The sequence below is a fragment of the Lycium ferocissimum genome, chromosome 7 (genome assembly GCF_029784015.1).
Source record: "Lycium ferocissimum isolate CSIRO_LF1 chromosome 7, AGI_CSIRO_Lferr_CH_V1, whole genome shotgun sequence".
Taxonomy (NCBI): domain Eukaryota; kingdom Viridiplantae; phylum Streptophyta; class Magnoliopsida; order Solanales; family Solanaceae; genus Lycium; species Lycium ferocissimum.
In genome coordinates, this window is record NC_081348.1 from 64,203,153 (window position 1) to 64,220,756 (window position 17,604).

Below are 17,604 nucleotides of genomic sequence, written 5' to 3' on the forward strand. Positions count from 1 at the left end.
TCTGGTAAATAACCTCGGATCACAGACTTTCATCTCTCTTTTACGCTCTCCGGCAAAGACCTCGGAGGCTACACTCTCTCACTTATCATCATTAGTACCATAACAATTCAATATCAATGTATCATGGAAATAAGTATGAATACGATACAATGTAATATCAACAACCAATTTAATCCCAAACAGTACCACACATGGCACACAAGTAATATCAATAATAAGGCTACACAATAGCCACAATGGAATCACAATTCTCATCTCAATATCAATCAAGTAAAGTACCGCAATATCATAGCCATAATATATCACTAATCACCAATATTCGATGTCTCAACGTGGCGATGAGCCAATAAGTAAATAGAACAAGATAAGTCAACAACGCAACGGGGTGGCTAGCCCCCAAATCACACATCAAGGCCCAACCTAAGACAATATCAAACCAAACTTCATACCCGAAGGTTTAAATGCATTCTCCGACAATATCATCTAAACATACGCTTCATTAATCGAAGTCTCACCATGAGGTAAACCGCAACCTACCTGGAGAGCCGAACAGCAAAGTCTCCAATAGTCAAACCTTAGTCTTTCCCTTCTTTTGAGCCTCGAGAGAATGGAATCCAATCATATCTGAATCATGAAATTAGAATCAAGAAGAAACATCATTCAACCTTACTACTATTCAAGACCCAAATCCCAACCTATGGAATGGGATTTATGAACTAAAGAGATGAAATTAGTAATCTATAGGTCTCAACATGAAATTAATGCTCTAAGTGATCAATTCCCATCAATTATAAGCTAGAAGAACTAACAAATCACTTAATTTCGGATTCTAGGAAAAACCCCCAAATTTGGGTATAAACCCTAACTTCCAATTTCATAAATTACACACTAATAAGGAAGGAATCATGCAATAATAGTTTCTAATCATCAATTCCATACTTAATGAAGCTAACCCAATCAATAAATCAAGATTTAATAGCATAGAATGAAGAACCCATTGAACCCTTTTTTAATCCTCAAGCTCTTAATGAAACTAGCATGATTAATGGAACAAGGAATGGAAAGGAAGGTGAAAGAACTTACCACAATGATTTTCTACAAAGAACAGCCTCGAATGCTCCCAAAAAGCACTAAAGTCGGAGTGGTATTGAATGAAAGACTTAGGGCTTTTAACCCATATTTAATGAATCTAATGCGTCTGTCGCCCGCTTTCGCGCCCACTCAGCGCTTCCGCAATCCATGCCAAAATTACCAAGCCGCTATAGCAGTAGGGCCGCCGCTAAAGTGCTACCGCTGCCGCGGTCCTGGTGCTGCCATAGCGGGCACCAGACACTAGAAACTCTCAATTTTACTAATTCAACCCGAAATCCCGACTATCACCCAAGGCCATTTGCTCACAGATCATATATGCAGACATACATAAAAACACGCTACGAACGCACTCGTGGCCTCAGAATTCCCAACGGAAGTCTCGTTGACCGAGTCAACCCTCGATACCTCTTAACCAACTTTCCAACCCAAGTCTTAAAGTGAACCCGAGTGCATTGAAAACCGAACCGAATATACACACAAGTTCTAAAAGACCATCCAGACCTCTAAGAATTGACAGATTCCTGAAAAAGGTCCATTTACCCAAAAGTCAACTTTGAGTCAACTCTTTTTCGCTTTAAGCCTAAATTTCCCACAAAGTCACCCAAATCATAACCAAAGACCTCGAGATGTGTATCAATGGTCCCCTCGGGTCAAATGTGAGCTAAACGAGCTTAGGAAAGGGTCAAAAGCTCCGAAAAGGCTATAACGACCAAACTGGTTGTTACATGTTGCAACATGCCAATTGATCACGACATGGCAACAAGCCATAATCAACAACAATACCAAGCCCAATGATACAAGAGTATCATGAAAGATGAGATTGAGTACACTGCATAGTATCAATTAATGATGACAACATATCAAATCAATCGTGCCACATATGGACACATCTCTCGATATCAGTAACAAGTCAAGTTCTTTTCTCAATCTAATATAATGCCCAACAAGTAAGGGATAGCGATTTCACAATCATGATAAGATGACTAAGCATCAAGTCTAATAGCACACATGTGGAAAAAAGCCAATAGATCACAACAAGGCAACAAACCATAATCAAACAACATTACCAACCTAGGTAATCCATCCCAACTTCATCCCCGAAGGCGTAACATGCTATCTCCGACAATTACTAACTCTACATATGCTTTACTAACCGAAGTCTAACCATAAGGTAAGCCGTAACCTGCCTGGTAGCTGAGTAGGACACGAACAATCACACATTTGCCCTGCCCTTTCGTAGCGCCTCCAAAACTCAAAGTCTATTCATAATCGAGTTCTACATTAGAAACAAGGAAGAACAACACTCATATTGCTATACTTATCTTTCTAATCAAATTAAACTATGAAAAAAGGGGAAAACGGGCTCACAAGGATAAAATGGGTATTTCAAAAATGAAATATGCAATTCAACATTCTAGGAGTTCAATCCTGCTAATCAATTGCTAAAATAACTCAAGAATGGGTCAATTTCATTAATCAAGTCAAAACCCCCAATTTGGGTATAAGCCCTAACTTTCAACCCTTTAATTTCATCAACATAAATGGAAGATTCAAACCTATAATTTACAAAATCATCAAATTCCATGACAAATCTACCAGCAAATCCCATTTAGAAAGACTAAAACTCATTTTATGAAATAGGCATCAAAACCCATCTTCCTTCTTAAGTTCTATGAATTTTCTATCATGGTTTCATGCTTAAGGAATGTAAAAGAAAGAATTCAAGCTTAGGGAACTTACCCTCAAGAGGAATCAACCAAGAATCTCCTCAATTTGCCTTAAAAGTTCTTAAGCACAAGAAGTGAAGGAATGGGAAATAAAAGGGTTTCACTTAGCATTTATTAGGTCTTAGTCCGCGTCATTTTGGTGCAGCGGTAGGACGTCCGCTACAACCGGCCCGCCACAGCGGACGGCGACAAGGATCAGCATTCGCTGTGGCGATCCCTCTCAAACGTCACCACCCTGCTATAGCTGACCTAGACCTTGTTGTAGTGGGTCCGCTATGGAAGATCTGGTGCCGCTATAGCAGACACCAGACACTAGACACCAGAATAATCCTGTTTTTTCACTATCTCAATCCCGAAATTCGACAATCACTAGAGACCTTCCAGATACAAAATAGACATGTAACCATACATAATAACACGCTATGGACTCAGTCGCAGTCTCAAAATTTTGAACGGAGGTCTATTTGATCGGGTCAGCATCGAATGGTCAAAACCAACTTTCCAACCAATAACCCAAAACACTCCCAAGTGCCTTGGGAATTGATGCGAACATACCACCAAGTCACAATCGACCATCCGGACCTCTCAAAATTGATGAATTTCTGAAAAAAAGGTTCGTTTACCCAAAAGTTAACTATTGGTCAAACATTTTTCACTTTGAGGCTCTATCTCAAAAAAGTCATCATAAATCTCCCCCGATCATCTCGTGAACCATACCACCTATCCCCGTGGGTCAAAAATGTACTAACAAGGCTCGGGGAAGGATCAACGAGGGTAAATGGGTCAAAAATGCAATAACGACCAAACGGGTCGTTATACTATAGGCCATGCCTCATTGTCATCACCCATGGGGGAATCACGAGGTCCATATACCTCTCAACTCTATCTGGCATTTACCTTTGGACTGGGTGAGAGTCATATCATGTCATATTTTATCCACTCAACTCTTATTATATCACTTGAAACCCTTTCCCTTCGGGCATTATGAATATTATTCTTACCATATTTTCGATTTCGTAGGACGATCTCTTACGTCATTCAAAATCTTAGTCCAATGAATATAAATGTATGCATGAACAAGTTCAACATGCATGGTACCATGTGGCGACAATGTCATGAAAGTATAAAATGGGGGTGCATACGCCACAAAATTACATAATATCAAATCAATATCAAGAATTATTCCTCTTTCATGAATTATACGAACTATGGAGTGATGAAGCCAAAATGAATCAATATTCACAAGTATAAATCAAACATGACTATCATAGCCATAAAAACATCAAACATACCAAACCAGTGGATTCATCACCATAACCAATACTCGCAGGCTCAATATGCATTCCTCGTCACAATAATCTACTTTGCATTAATTGCCCGAACAAATACACCGGTACCCACCTAAGTGTTCATCACAATCACTAGGATGAGACCCCATTTAACGCCCAATTCCCCTTCAATATTTATAAACGACATACGCCCTCCACTCGGAGTCTTAAAGAGTAAACTGCAACCTACCTCGAAGCCTATAGGAGCCACGAAACCCTCAAATGATAGCCTTCCCCTTCTAAAGTGCTTTTGAATGATAAAAGTCTATCAAATGTAGAATCTACATTAAAATATGAATCTGTATATACCCATTTTGTTATACTTCTACTCGGAACCCAAAAACGGACCCAAAATAACCAAACCCGAACCCCAAGGGTAAAACTAGATATTAACTAAAATTGATCTTACCCATAGTATAAATAGTCATAATCTTAAAAATCATGGAATTCTAATCACAAATGAACCTTCAATTTCATTGATTTCTTCTAAACCCATTTTATGAAAAAACTCCTTATCCTACAATCCTAAACCATGAATGGAATTGATAAATAATGGATGGAATCTTGAATAATTGCTTGGAGAATGGTTAGGAACTTACCCCCAATGAAGAATCTTGAATGGTTAGGAACTTACCCCCAATGAAGAATCTTGAGCATAGCACTTGATTTCACCAAAAACCAAGCTCTAGAACTTGAGTTATGCGAAAATGGGGTCTAATTTAGAAGTTGGGAAGTAAATCATTGTTTCTGCCTAATCCTTCTTCGTGAACGCGAACCATACCTCACAATCGCGCCCTGACCAGACCCAAACATCGAGAACGCGATAAGGGCATTGTGATGACTAGGCTAGACCCAGCCCATCCCCTATTTCCCCTACGCGAACCCGACAGAGTTCTCTATATTGCGTTGACCATCCAGGTCAAGAATCACGATCGCAGCCCCTCCCTCGCGAATGCGAAGAAGGAAACCAGCAACTAAACACACAAAAAATCTTGGGTTCCCCGAATTTGGATTCGACACCCGACACTCACCCTAGACCCAAACACAAACTAGATATGCGTTTCTATCATAAAATACGCTACGAACCTGTTCACACACTCAAAATTCCAAGAAGAGGTAGTCTAGACTCGGTGTTGACCGAGGTCAACTCTAAACCTTAAATTAACTAGTTTTAAACTAACGACCCAAATCTCACCCGAACGCCTCAGGACCTAAACCAACTACTTGACTAAGTCAAATATCACGTTCCACACCTAACAGAACAAACAGAATTCAATTCTGTACATGTTCACCCAAAAGTCAACTATTGGTCAAAGCTTTTCTAAAACGAAACTTAAGAACTCAAAACTAAGATTTCCCTCTCTGATACTAATCTGATTGCCTTGATAATTGTGTCACCCATCCCCATAGGTCACATATGTGAAAATAAAGCTAAGGGAATGGTCGTTTGGGTAAGAGAAATCCTCAAAATGACCTAACGGGTCGTTACATAGCTGTACTTTGAAAACTACAAAGAGGCGAGACACAATTTGATTTCCTAAAAAAGGATTGAAGTGATGTTTAATTAACTTACTTTATTAGGTTAATCAAGTTGGATTTTTAAGAATTCATGAAAAGGAAAAAGATATATTACCTCATATACAGGCCATTAAATATTTGTCTTAGTACTTGTCATTGGTTTTGCTATAAAAGCTCTAAACCTGAAACGCCATTTTTTTCAATATATCAATAAACACTTTACTTAATATAGAGAGGGTAATAAGAGAGTTTGCACTCTGCGTGTTTTGATGATTGCCAAGATGACTATAGTGAATGAACCACGTAAGTCGTTACGTGTTCCATCCTAAAGTCCAGATGTGGCATGACTCTCGAAATGAAGAATCTCAAGATACGGACATAGCGGACAAGATCTAGGAGTCATTGAAAAAATTATTTGGGATAAACTTTAGACTCCTATCAAGCATATCTCAAGTAGTGTCATAGCAAAGAAGTTGCATCCATCTCAAACATCTCTCTTCAAGGTCCTTATCCATGTAGGTGTTTGTGACCAACTCATTTTCTACTTAAAAGATGCTATTAATATGCAAGCCTACTACTGAAGAAAGTTATGCACTTACATTGAGAGAAAAACAGAAATCAAGCAAATAAGCGAGAGCATATTTGAGAGACTTCTGATTAGCTACTAAAGTGCTGCCTGATACAAAGGACCAGATTGAAGAACCTCTTTCATAGGCTTATGCTTTACGGTCTTCCAGTCTAGTTATTTTTTAATAGGATTGCCATTGAGTTGTACCTATTTCCAGCTTTCCTAGAAGCATTTTTTTAGGTAAAAACATTTGTCAAATTCATCTCTAAGTTGAGGGCAACACATAGAGGACTCAACAGTCTAAGTAGATTATTGTATGAAGGAGAGTTAGCTCCTAGGCTGCAACTCTTGTAATCAGAATTTTTTCAGGCTCACAGTTTTAGTGAAGTTTAGGACAAATCTTGGGGAGGTATAGGTCATGATTTTGTACCCTTGTTAGCTGGGTGCTTTTCACGTAAAATACTTTGATGTTACTTTTATGTTCTTTATTATGCTGCAAACTAGTCGTAAGAAACAGATAAGGTTACTTGGTCCATCACTTAGGCGAAATCAGACATAACCAATTCACCCCTTCTTGTGTTATTTGGTCACGCAATGTAACGACCCGTTTGGTTGTTATAGCCTTTTTGGCACTTTTGCCACTTCTAAGCGTTTATTGACGCATTTTGACCTGAGGTTGACTTTTAGGCAACCGAACCTTTTTCGGAGTTTCGTCAACTCCGAGAGGTCTAAATGATTGTTTAGAACTTGTATGTATGATTGGTTCGGCTCCCAATGCATTTTGGTGCATTTCGAGACTTTGGATGGGAAATGGAAAGTAGGCACCGGTGGTTGACTCGGTCAACGAGACCTCCGTTGGAAATTTTGAGACCACGAGTGCGTTCGTAGCATATTTTTTTATGGGTTTAGGTGGTCGGATTATGACCAGATGACCTCGGGAATAACCTAAAAATTCAAAGGAAGACTTAGAGAATTTGGGGATTTCTGGTGTCTGGTGCCCGCAGCGGCGGCACCAGAGCCGCCCCAGCGGTACCGCTGTGGCGGTGTAGTGATCGCTGGGCGATCATGAGTAAAATAGGCCTCACCGCTACAGAGGTGTCCATGACGCCGCAGTGGCGCCGCAGTACCAGCACTTCCGTCGCCGAGGCGGTCACGGGCAGGGGAATTTCATTAACTGTGTCTTAAAATAAGACTTAGACCCTCATTATGTCATAACTCAATATTAGAGCTTGGGAAGGCTGTTCTTGGGGATAAATTGAGGAATTTCTTGGAGGTAAAGCTTTGTCTAATCACTTACTTTTCTTTAATCATTATCATCTTAGAATCATCCCTTCCCTTTTCAATCCCTTAGAAGTAGAATTTGAAGAAGGGTTTTGGGAGATCTTCCCTTAGGGTCCTATATGATAAAACTTGATGAATCTAAGCTTAGTAATGATATATGTTCCACTTTTAACGTTGAACTTCGAATTTAGAGAATTAGGGTTCATACCCAATTAGGGGTTTTTACTAGAAATCAGATTTGGGGATAATTCTTGAGCTAAATCAATAATTAATGATTGGGTTATGATTACCTAGGATTCAATTTGGTATTTTACTCGTGAATTTCCCGTTTCGCCCTTGTGGGCTCGTTTCCCCAATTTCTAGGGTTAAATTAGACCTGATTGATATCATAGCAATATTAGTATCATTATTCATGATTTCTAATTTAGAATTCGATTATGCTTAGACTACTTTGGTTCTGAGCTTCAGAGGAAGGGCAAGGCGATAGAGTGACTTGTTGGTGTTGCAGTTCGGCAGTCCAGGTAGGTTATGATTTACCATTGGTGAGACTTAGTATAGTGAATCACATATTTAGATTATGATGTTAGAGACAGCATGTGAACCTTTGGGTGTGAAGTTGGGATGGATATCGCCTTAGGTTGGGCCCTGATGTGTGTTGGGACTAGCCACCCCGTTATATGTGTCTGATTGTTTAATTGTGTTGGCTTGATGCCATGTGTAGTTGGTAGATAGCGAATGTCGCTTGTTGTCCTAACTTGGGATAGGATTGACATAACAGTTGTTGGTATTTGTACTATTGTCATACCCTATTTTAACCGGGGTCAAAATAGTTTATAACATCCCGACAATTCCGGGGTTAATTAAAGTTAAGGAGTCGCCACCTAATTATTTACGGTGAATTAGGGCACCTAAAATTATTAAAGTTATTATCTAAAGTTGATTTGTTTTTAAAGTCTACGAAACCAAAAAGATCTGAGTAAGGGTTCAACTAACCTAGAGGGAAGGTATTAGGCATCCTCTAAGTTCCATTAATAATGGTTAATCCGACCGGACTTAGGTGAATTAATTAGGCTAAGTGTGGGTTATAAAAATTATGTATTAACCTATAAGGTAATTGATCTAAACTAAGAAGAGTAGGAATTCTGAAAATAGTATTGTGTGAACTTTCAAAATATCTCTTTAAGCTTTTGAGAACAAATTTGAGCTAAAAGTTAGACTCACACTATAAATCGTTCTAGAGTTGAAATGTTTGGTTGGCAAGTCGTTTTACTAATTTTAACTATCGTTTTCAATCATTAACCAGTGACCCAAAAATCCTATGTAATTAGCTAGCTTCAATGGGAATTCTTGGTTAGACTAAACTGGTTTCCTAAATCCTAAAAAAATATGCTCTCTAACAAATAAATTACTCTTGCTATAAGGCTAAGGAATGAATCTAAATATTCACGTAAGACAAGGACAGTAGCAGCTAATTATCAAACTAAAAATATTAGTCACACGACAAGCATCAAAGAATGTAAATGAGAGGATTAGAGCCATATTTGGCTCCCATAGGAGGATGAAGTTTTTCAGTGATTCGCCGCTTGGCTAGCCATTCTCTTCGTTTTCTTGTTCAGATGAGCGTCAAAAGAATGAGAGCTTTGAATAGGAATGCGAATGCAAGGTCCAAATGCGGCATAGTCTCAAAATGAGACTGTTCGGGTAATGAGTCTTTATGAAGACTCCATTTTGCTCCCGAAGTGTACATGCAAACAAGGAAAGAAAAATGATTAGCAGCAGTTCATTGTCCAGGCAATTTACATAATTATCGTACATGGCAGGCTTGACTATCTAAACTAAACAAACTAACCATGGACATAGCTTTGAAAAGAAGATGTAAAGCCTGCTTCAAGTGAAGCTAACGTTCAAAAAGGGCATATGAATATTTCAACCCACCAGATTTTTGTATTAGGGAGACAACTCAACATACTGGTGCAAGGAAATTATTTAGTAATTTATTCATTTGATTTGTGAGAAATTAGTACAAAATCATGATTAATGAGAAACATTGACAGTACACATTTTATTTAATAAAGGTAAGACATCTTCTCAAAAGCATATCCAAATACTAAGATAGTAGACCTGAACATAACCTCCGATACAGTGTTCACGATTAAAGTTTCCAGCAAAGGGGAGTTTGAAATATCCACGAACAAAGTATCCCTTTGGGTTTGAAATGGCAAACCATCGTAAAAAAAAATGAAGACCGGACTGAAGAATCTAAATTATGATCCCTATCATACACTTGTACTCAAGATAAATTCAACAGATTAATACAGAAAACGTCACTAGCGCTGTGATCTTTCTCGCAAAATTTTAAGGAAACAGATACGAAAATGGAGAAGGCCATAAAAAAATGATTTGCTATACCAAACACATTTTATGCCATTTTAGACTTTGATTAAGAGTTAAACATGGGGAATGATAACATAATCTCGCATTATTCAAATTTGCGGAATAACTAACATACACAGATTCAAGAGGTGAAGGAAAGCAAAGTTGGGTAAATACAAAGCGATCACGCATGTACATAGATGTCCAAGCACAAGAATTGAATCAACATGAGTTTGATTGAAGGATATATTAATTTTAGACACGAAACTATCTTAACTAAAAACTAGCAGATGATTAAGTTAATCCAACAAGTTTAATAAGTGTGACTAAGTCAAATTTTTTTAAAAAAACAAACACTGTCGATATAATCGTATACCCTTGAGCTCATACGAACATCTAAACACTTTCAAAACTGAAATCAAACCAAACCTAGATAAGGCATAAACATATAAATTCTACCAACTATTAAACCGCAAAAACCCGAACCGAATTAAAACATGAACATACAAACCCTTAAAACCAAAACTAAACTAACCAATCCTGATCACACCTAATACTATAAATCATTAAACTGCGGTTCAATCACTTGAAACAACCATGTAAGAACATATGACTACTTCTTAAGCTACTAAAACTGAAATGAAACTACTTAAAGAAAAAGTGTTTACCTTCCCCGAGTGCAGTGAAGTGGGGCGTCGACGTCACGAACTTAAGCTCGAACTCAACGAACTCGAACCCGATTAAAATGAGTAAAGTTTCGCACCAAGAAGTTTCAGAAATAACAATATGTCGACAGCTTTTTATAGTGAGACTATGGCTATTTTTTAGATATGGTGACTGAAGAATGTAAAGATTTTGGAGGAATTAAGGCGGCTGAAAAAAGAACCCGAAAACAGAATCCAATTGGAACCAATCCCAAATTAAAATAGTAGTCGAAAGATAGAAATATTGAGTAAAGTAAAGTATTCCCTCCTTTCAGTGTTGAATCCCCCCCTTCGACTGAAGCATTAGTAGGATATTTATATGAGAAAGCTAGGGTTTGTGTAGTGGTATTTTAGGCGAGATTTTGAAAAAGAATAGCCGTTTGATTGGGCATGTGAACAGATCCCTACGCTTCAGCAAATCCGATTGCTGAAAAGCATTCTTGGCTCTTTGTGGTATTCTTCATTTGACCAGATTTTTTTAAAGAAGAGATAGAGGAGTGGTCAAGATATTGACATTGAAGTTACACAAAAATGGTGGAACAAGTCTGCTTAAGGCTGGAACAACCTGAAAGTTTTGCCCAAAAAAAATTTATAGAGGTGGCGGGGTTATGGCATTAGAAGATTAGGTTTTCAAGAAGTTGTGAAAAATAATGTTTTGTGCATTTGTTGGGCTTTTGCTTGTGGAAAATGAAAGGAAAGGAGGAAAAGAAGATCTGAGGGGATTAAGAAAGATGGGCTGGGTAAAAAATTCGTCTGGGCTATTTGCTTGGCTGAGATTAATTGGGCTGCTATTTTGTTGGGCTGTGTTTGGCTTTGAAGGGATTAATTGGTTTGATTTGGCTGAAATTTTGTGGCCTTTCTCCTTCAACTTAATTCCTTTTGGGTTTCTAATTTAATAACTAGTACAATGTATATTATGTGAAGATAAATAGTACTTAGTAGAAATTAAAAGATTTAATAAAGTAAGATTAATTTAACAAGTACAAAATCTAGAATGAAATGATGACGAACCATTTAAAAATTGTGATAAAGTAATGAAAGTAATGTTGATATAAAATAGTGAAGATGAAAGTAATGATATTAATAGCAGTAAAAAATAGTAGCGAAAATATTTAGATTTAATTAATTTAAAAGACCAAGGAAATAAATGTGAATAAAGGAGGGACAAAATTGGGTGTCAACAACTATGATACATTATTGGCGTACCCACTGTTGGTACTTGAGTTATTGATATATGTTGGCATACCCACTGTTGTTATTGTGATGTGATATATTGTTGGCGTACCTCATTGAGGTACTTGTGATATTGAGCTTACTTGTTGATAATTGAATATGCATTGCACGCATCCTCTCATATTATCATGCATGGCCGATATCCAATGATGATCCGGTATCGTTAATTGAGCGAAACTTATATTTGATAAACTCTTCTACTTGAGTGATTGTGAAAAAGGTCGATGTTCGAAGATCCATTCCGGAATCGTTGTTTATATGAAACTAATACTTGCTAAACTCTTTTACTTGAGTGATTGTGAGGAGGCCGATGTCCGAGGTTCAATTTCAAAATCGTTGATTTATGAAACTGATATTTGACAACTCTTTTGAGTGATTGTGAGGAGGCCGATATCCGATTGTTATATTCGGGCATCGTTGTGCATGGCCGATTTCGATGTTATCCCGGATTCGATTGTACTGCATGAGCTCCGCGGGTCCCCCAGAGTGGTGCCGGTGAGAACCCCCTATGAGCAATTAGCCAGGGTCCTGTCTGTCTGTTTGACAAAGATCTGGGACGGTGGCACTCGTACTCGCGAGTCACACCGGGGTTATCTTCGCCGAGACGTCGATATTTCCATCTGAAATACATGTGTATATCTCATTTGCATAGCATGGCATGGCATCACATTCATACTATTATTGCATTGCATTGCATTGCATTATGACTTGAGTGAGATGTCGTGATGACTGTATTGTGAGGGATTCTGTTGTTGATTCTATTGTGTTGATTGTTTCAGGATTTGATATACTCAGACTTATTATATTGGGGTTAGATACTTACATAGGTGTTGATGGATACTCGGTTACAATTATATTGTTTCATACGTGATTGTTCTACTTGTTTATACGAATTATGTTAACTATGCTTAGTCGACCTATGATGCCTACCCGATCGTTGTTGTTTGTCTTGACACACTTGTTGCATTCTTTTATGAATGCGGTATCCAAATAGGATGTACTTGTCCGACTCGTGGCAGATCGGCTCCTCAGCTTCTACTTGAGTTTTCCAGGGTGAGCATGGCGTCCGCTGACCTCGAAGAATCTTCTATAGTTTATGTCATACTTTTCTTTCAAGACATGATTTGAGACATTTTATGTATTATTATTCAGACCAGAGTTACTCGGATTTAGATGCTCTTGTATGACCAGACCAGATACTGGGGTGGATTCATTTACTTTTGCACTTATCTATATTATATTACATTGTGAGACTTATGACATTTACTTCTTTCGCTATTTTATTATATTTATTGATTATGAACGTTGAGTTAAGGGTTCGCCTACCGAGGTGGGAATGGTAGGTGCCCGCATTACCCAGGCTAAAATAGGTCGTGACAAGTTGGTATCAGAGCCCCAGGTTATCCGGTTTTTAATACAAGAGCGTGTCTAGTAGAGTCTCGTGGATCGGTACGATGAGCTCTGTACTCATCTGCAGGAGGCTATAGGATATTTAGGAAATCTCATCTTCTTTCTTTCCATCGTGCTACTTTATTCAAATTGGTATCTAGAAAGACCAAATTGGTATCTGAGTCTTATCTCTTCTCTTACAGATGGGGAGGACTCGAGCTACTAGGGCCCGAAGTCGGAGTGCCGAGAACTGCTGACTACGGTACACCTCGGGCGCACTACGGTCGGAGGACACGGCAAAGCGGAGTCCCGGGCCGCCGGCCGAGGTAAAGCTCCGACGATAGGCCAGCAACGAGAGAGGTCCCTATCCCTCAAGCCCGAGTACCAGCCGGGTGGAGACCAGACTATAGGGGATGGCGTGACCCCAGCACGGACACAGCCTGAGGTTACTTCTGACCAGGCCGTGCATGACACTATGGTGCCCAGCAGGCAGCCGCTGGTGTTACTACTCTCGGTGGGGGTTCACAGACTAGGGTTGGGGCACAGACCCCTGAGCAAGGACCCACGCGGATAGCACATCCCATCGCAGCTATGGCTTCCCACATTGATGGTATACCCACTTACGGGAGGATATTAGGCCTATGGATGGTGCCGTTATGACTGTTGCTAATCAGGATCTGGTGGGGAGGTTCAGGAAGTTAGAGCTGCCAAGGTTCTCTGGTACTTCATCTGAGGATGCCTATGAGTTTATTCTTGATATGCATGAGTTGCTGCACCGTATGGGGATAGTGGAGACCCACGGTGTTGATTATGTGTCCTACCAGTTTCGCGGCGACACGAAGACGTGGTAGAGGTATTTCGTATCGTGTAGACCTGAGGGTTCTCCGCTGTTGACTTGGACTCAGTTCTACCGGGCCTTCCTTGAGAAGTATGTGCCCCAGTCTCTGAGAGAGGCTCGTAGGGAGTAGTTTCTACACCTTGAGCAGATGGGCATGTCCTTAGAGTCTTATGTGACCCGTTTCCTCTATTTGGCCGGATACTCTGCTCCGTTGATTCCTACCGAGACTTATAGGATCAGACGCTTTGTTGGAGGACTAGTTGGCTCTCTACAGATTCCTTGCCTTCAAATAGAGTCTATGGGGGCTTCCTTCTAGTCCATTGTCGAGCATGCTTCGATGGTTGAGGGCGCCAAGGCCCGTGCTTTTAGTGGTGGTGACAAGAGGTCGCGTCAGACTGGCAGATTTGGAGGTTCTGGTACCAGGGGTGCCGGTCAGTTTTTGAGGCTGCCTCAGCCCTATTTCGGTTATCCCGTGCATTCAGCATTACCGGCTTTCTCTAGTGAGCCACCCATACAGAGAGCTCCTGAGAACTCATTCTCTAGACCAGTGGACAGGTCTGCTTCATCTGGGTCTTCAGTTTCCATGTTTCAGCACTCGACACCTCTTAAATGGTTCACTTGTGGGGAGCTTGGGCATATTGACAAGAGATGTCCTCCGACCAGGGTAAGATTATCAGCTGCCGAGGACTCCTGTATCATCCGGTAGTCGAGAAGGGACTTCTCAGAGGGGCGGTGTTCAGTCAGGCCGCGATACTTCCCATGGTTCTAGAGGTGGGTCTCGGTCAGCTAGAGGTGGTACTCAGAGTTTGAGAGGGGGATCCCAGACTGGGCATGGTTGAGCCCATTGTTACTCATTTCCTGGCAGGCCCGAGGCAGAGGCCTCAGATGCTGTGATCTCAGGTACCATTTCTGTCCGTCATAGAGCTGCATCTGTGTTATTTGATCCAGGATCCACTTATTCGTATGTATCTGCATTTCTTGCCATTGGTTAGGATTTACCCCGTGATAGCATAGATATACCTATTCATGTGGCTACTCCAGTCGGAGATTCTGTGGTGGTTGATCGAGTCTACCGATCTTGTTTAGTTACTTTTATAGGGTATGAAACCTGGGTATATTTGATGATTCTGGATATGGTGGACTTTGATATTATATTGGGTATGACCTGGGTTTCTTCTTATCATGCGATCTTGGATTGTCACGCCAAGATAGTCACTTTAGCCATGCCAGGCATCCCTAGGCTTGAGTGGAGAGGTACTCCTAGTCCCACTCCGAAGAAGATTATTTTCTTCCTTCGGGTGAAGAAACTAGTAAGTAAGGGTTGTTTAGCGTATTTGGCGCATATTCGTGATACGACGGTTGCATCTCCACCCCTTGAGTCTATTCCTATTGTGAGCGAGTTCGTAGAGGTATTTTCGTCAGATTTGTCGGGTATGTGTGACATTGATTTCTCTATCGACGTGGACTCGGGTACTCGCCCTATTTCTATCCCACCATATCGGATGGCACCTGCCGAGTTGAGAGAACTTAAGGAACAATTACAGGATTTATTGAGCAAGTGGTTCATTAGACCCAGCGTCTCCCCTTGGGGTGCCCCACTGTTATTTGTGAAGAAGAAAGATGGGACCATAAGGATGTGCATTGATTACCTCCAGTTGAACAAGGTCACTCTCCAAAACAACTGCCCTATGCCTCGTATCGATGATCTATTTGACCAGCTTCGGGGTGCTTCGATGTTTTCTAAGATTGATTTACGTTTCGGCTATCATCAGTTGAAGATTAGGGCGGAGGATATTCTGAAGACAGCATTTCAGATGAAATATGGCTACTACGAGCTTCTAGTGATGTCTTTCGGGCTTACGAATGCCCCAACTGCATTTATGACCTTGATGAATGGCATCTTTAGGCCGTTCCTTAATTCTTTTGTGATGTGTTCATTGATGACATCTTGGTGTATTCCATGAGTAGAGTGGAGCATGAGAACTGTCTTCGTACCGTCCTTGGGTTGTTGAAGAAACATAGTTTGTTTGCTAAATTTTCTAAGTGTGAGTTCTGGTTAGAGTATGTAGCATTCTTGGGTCATGTAGTTTCCAAGGAGTGGATTATGGTTGATCCACAGAAGACTGAGGCTGTGAGGGGTTGGGCGAGGCCCACTACTGTTCTCGAGATTCATAGTTTTGTGGGTTTGGCTAGTTATTACCGTCGTTTTGTGAAGGGTTTTGCTGTCATTGCTTCGGCCTTGAACATATTGACTCAAAAAGATGTTCCCTTCCAGTGGACGGATGGTTGTGAGGAGAGCTTTCAAAAGCTAAAGCTTAACGACCACAGCCCCAACCCTAGCCTTACCTGTGGAGGGCAAGGACTTCGCGGTCTATTGTGATGCTTCCCGTAAGGGTTTGGGTACAATGTTGATGCAGGGGGGTAGAGTGATAGCTTATGCTTCCCGTCAATTGAAAGTTTACGAGGAGAATTACCCTACCCATGATTTGGATTTGAGCTCCTGAAGGATTATGACATCTCTATTCTGTATCACCCTGGTAAAGCTAATGTGGTGGCTGATGCCTTGAGTCATAAGGCAGTGAGTATGGGAGTTTAGCTCGATTGGTTGTTTTCGAGTGTCCGTTGGCCATGGAGGTTCAGACTCTGGCCAATAGTTTCGTCCGTCTCGACATCTCTACCCCAGGCAGGATTTTGGCTTGTATAGAAGAGAGATCATCGTTATTGGATTGGATCAAGGCTTAACAGTTTGAGGATTCTCAGTTGAGCAAGATCTGAGATAGGGTGTCGAGGGATGAGGCCAAGGAGGCCACGATTCATTCTAAGGGCATTCTGAGGATTAGAGGACACGTATGCGTTCCTCGTGTTGGTGTCCTGATTCAGTTGATCTTATCTGATGCGCACATCTCGCTATTCCATTCATCCGGGAGTGACTAAGATGTACCGTGACTTGAGACAGCACTATTGGTGGCGCCGTATGAAAAAGGATATAGTTGATTTTGTGGCTAAGTGTGAAAATTGTCAATAGGTAAAGTATGAGCACCAGCGACCCGGTTGGGTGTTTTAGAGGATGCCCATTCCCGAGTAGAAGTAGGAGAGGATTACTATAGATTTTGTCACGGGTCTTTCGAAGACCCTTGGCAAGTTTAATTCTATATGGGTGATAGTGGATCGATTGACTAAATCCACTCACTTTGTTCTGGTTCAGGTTTCTTATACCGCGGAGAAGTTAGCCGATATGTATATTCTAGATATTGTGAGATTACATGGGATGCCTATTTCTGTTATATTTGATCGGGGTACTATCTTCACTTCCCGATTTTGGAGAGCATTTCATGATGAGTTGGGTACCCAATTGGACTTTAGTACAGCTTTCCATCCCCAGACCGATGGCCAGTCCGAGCGGACCATTCAGGTGCTCAAGGACATGTTGAGAGCGTGTGTTATCGACTTTGGTGGTCATTGGGATCAGCACTTGCCCTTGGTGGAGTTTGCATACAACAACAGTTATCATTCGAGTATTGGTATGGCGCCTTTTGAGGCCTTATATGCTCTG